Source organism: Bicyclus anynana, chromosome 19 (genome assembly GCF_947172395.1).
Source record: "Bicyclus anynana chromosome 19, ilBicAnyn1.1, whole genome shotgun sequence".
In the NCBI taxonomy this organism is placed as follows: Eukaryota; Metazoa; Arthropoda; class Insecta; order Lepidoptera; family Nymphalidae; genus Bicyclus; species Bicyclus anynana.
In genome coordinates this window covers 3,367,324-3,371,084 of record NC_069101.1, presented here as the reverse complement: position 1 = coordinate 3,371,084, position 3,761 = coordinate 3,367,324, and the positions used below count along the sequence as shown (strand labels likewise).

General features: G+C 37.6%; 1 non-coding gene across 1 annotated transcript; it reads left to right on the top strand.

Annotated features, from left to right (window-relative positions):
* Positions 1-2,350: 2,350 nt before the first annotated feature.
* Trnat-cgu (transfer RNA threonine (anticodon CGU)) lies at positions 2,351-2,422 on the top strand. The gene has a single exon. It is a non-coding gene; the product is annotated as a tRNA-Thr (tRNA).
* Positions 2,423-3,761: the final 1,339 nt, after the last annotated feature.

Below are 3,761 nucleotides of genomic sequence, written 5' to 3'. Positions count from 1 at the left end.
TTTTAAAAAGAAAAATAGTTATCCATTTGTTTTTTATATCTTCATTCGACCCTTGAGTCCTATACCTACGAGTAAATCTAAACAAATAGTCCGGCGGTCAACTCGAACGGTTCCACGCATGTCTCAAAGGTCAGGGAAGATAAACGGTCGGCCGGACGTCCAGCCGTCGTGTCCCGACGGACGGACATTCCCACAAGCGCTCATTTACGTTCTACGTAGACACGCGTGCTCGCTTGCCACAGACCTACGCGAATACTACAACTGGCATGCGTTTGAATGTATGTGAATAACAGATTTTCTAGCACAAAGTCATCAAAATTCTGAAAAAGGTTGGTTTACTTATATTACAACAACCAGCTAAAACTATTAAAGCTTGTACGTTGTAATCAGTCGGTAGTACTTTCTTTTTATGAAACCACTATCCGACGCTATGCGGATTTCACCCAAGTGGTTCTCGTTCCCGTAGGAATACGGGGATAATATATAATAAAATATGTTTATAAATAAATAATGATAAAGTATGTTTATTCGTCCGTATATAAAACTGAAGAGTTTGTTTGTTTGTTTGTTTGATTGAACGCGCTAATCTCTGGAACTACTGGTCCGATTTGAAAAATTCTTTCAGTGCTAGACAGCCCATTTATCGAGGAAGGCTATAGGCTATTTTATCCCTATATTCCTACGGGAACGGGAACCACTTGGGTAAAACCGCGCGGCATTTACTAGTGTAAGATAGAAGCGGGCTAACTTGTTAGGAGGAGGATGAAATCCATACGTTATACCATTATATACGACATCCGGAACGCTAAATCGCTTGGCGGTACATCTTTGTCGGTAGGGTGATAACTAACGGCCGAATCCTCCACCCAGACCTGGACCAATTAAGAAAACCTCAATCGGCCCAGCCGGGGATCGAACCCAGGACCTCCGTCTTGTAAATCATACCACTGCGCCACGGAGGCCGTGCATATAGTTGAAAATTTGTTATGGAAATAAAAAAAAAACCCCGTTATTTCCTGTCATTCGTAGCACACTATCGATCCACAATAGATCCCCGCGCCGGCGGCGCACGACCGCGCGCACGATTCAGATTAATCTATCGAAATTCGTTTTACAACATATTATTTATAGAGAGCATGCGCTGGCAATGATCATCAGTCCGCGTGCGTCTAGTGATGGGGCATTCCGCGCGCGCATCGATACGTTATCGATGTGCCGATACGATAGATGAGTGCGCGCATTGCGATTCTGGACTTAGCTATGCGAACGGTTTTACTAGTGATGTACTTGTTTGAAGATATTTATCAAGTGCACTTTAAAGAGTACACTGCTAACCCGGATGTGACAAGTATGAAGTGTAGGTATGCTGGTTTTCTGAGAAATAATCCACAATAAAGTCAATGCCAAATACACAGCTCATTTATTTCAATAAGGCTTAGGCTTAGTCACTTTTGGAAGTTCAAATTATGTTACGAGTATGATTTAATGGTGCTAATTAAAATCAAAAACTAAAAATTTAAGTAACAAGGGCACCAAAGACGCCTTGGTCTGTGAATAAAAATAATCCATCGTCTGATGTGTTGATGATGATAAGAATTAATATATGCAGGTTCACAGCCATCTGGTATTAATGATCTGATAAGAGATTATAATTCATGTTTATAGGTGCTAAAGTGAGAAAGTAGTAGTACAAAGTCAACGCATAAAGATGCAACATATAATAAGTTAATATTACCTAAGCTAATATAACATTTACTAAGTTATAATATAAAATGATACGTCTAAGCAAATAAAAAATACAAATCCCGGCGTTTATTACCAAAAATCAGTATCGCGAGATTTTCCGCTCGTTAAACTGAAGTCGTAAAAGAACTAAACTTAACGGTTAACCTCTAAATGTAACTCCTAGACTCTGAGGAAGGGGGCGTGCAATCGCGCAGCCTATTTTAAAGACATTGAATATTTAAGAGAGCTAATTGAAATGAGCGCGACACTTTGGAGTGTCGCCAGGATAATTATCTAGCTTCCAAGATGAGATTTAACGTACCACGGTTAAATGGTCGGAGTTTTTAATTATTTTTAGGGTCTACGGAAATCTTAGTTGGTTTGCCAGGCCGTCTCAATTACGTGGAACGAGCTGAGGGTTAATAATGTGACTGCTTTAAATATATTTTTATAGACATGCCAACGTACCGAGTCTACGTATTGTATTTTTATAGATATTTTGAACATAGAAAATAATTTGTACTAAAAACTAAGCACCACTTATTTAATTTTGTGTATTGTATGCATTTCTTGTGTCATTTTATACAACAAAAATAGCTGTGCTTAATTTGTTAGCATTTGCATCGCCTCTTTAGCTCAGTGGTAGAGCACTGGTCTCGTAAACCAGGGGTCGTGAGTTCAATTCTCACAGGAGGCATTTTTAAGTTACATAGCTATTTTTTTTTCTTTTTTATACCTTACCTTATTTTTAATTATCATTTACTACTTGCAGGAAATAATTAATTGTCTTTATTTAATATATTTTTGTATCTTTGTAAATTAAATTTTGTTTGTCAGTGTCGCAATATTATTTTATTTTGAGAAAAAACACCATTTATAAAAATGTAAAAATCATTTATTTACAAATCAAAATGAGTATTTCAATTAAATTGAATTGAAATGATTTATCGACATCGATAATATATTATTTGAAAATGCCACTTTGAAAATTTTAGGTTAAAGTCTGTCGATATTTGATTTATCGATATCGACAATGCAATGCGTGAACGGGCACATCACTATGCCTTCGTGTGATGTCGAAGGTTGTTACCGATTCCTGTGCTCTTCCGCCATGGGACATACTGCAGCTAATGGAGGCTTGTTTGTATGTCCCTATACTTGATGGCGCGCAAATTTACTCAATTCGTTTTACTTTGTTACTTTCACACTGTGGCGAGTGTCGGTGTTCCCACAGTGCCGTGAGTGTCGTGTAGAGTGGAATATTGTCCTAGATATAAATACATATAATTGATATTGAAGTGTCTGTTTATTATTATTCTTTACAAGTTAGCCCTTGACTACAATCTCACCTGATGGTAAGTGATGATGCAATCTAAGATGGAAGCGGATTAACTTGTTAGGATTAGGATGAAATCCACACCCTTTCGGTTTCTAAACGACATCGTACCAGAACGAACAGAATCCCTTGGCAGTAAATTTTTGCCGATAGGGTTGTAACTAGCCATGGCCGAATCCATTATCGAATTACAAAAACATCGATAACACAAGCAAAACTTAGTTGGCACTAAAAATCGCCGCAGTAAATCAACAACTTATAATATCACAAACTCAAACACCACTGCTCTACTATCAGAGTTGTATATGATAATTTTATAAACAAAGCTTGCCCATAATTATGGCTCGTTAAAACAGATCTCGCAATACCTGCGAACACTAAATAAGACAGAACCTTGGCCGTTTTGCGACACCGACTTAACTTCTAACGTAGGCCACGGATTTGGCGTTTTCAATCTCTCGCGTTATCGTGGCCCGTACATGTCCAACACAATTTTGGAATTTTCTAGAATACTTGATCAATATACAATGATCTTAGAGATTCAAGTCAAGATGAGTTGAATCTCTAAGAAAATTGACTTGTTAATTAATTTTTAACACGTTTTTTACACGCTTTATATTAGCTTCACATGTGCTTACCTAACTATGTATGTAAGCAAATTTTGGAATCCTAATTTGAACCACTTCCCGGGCTTCGATTA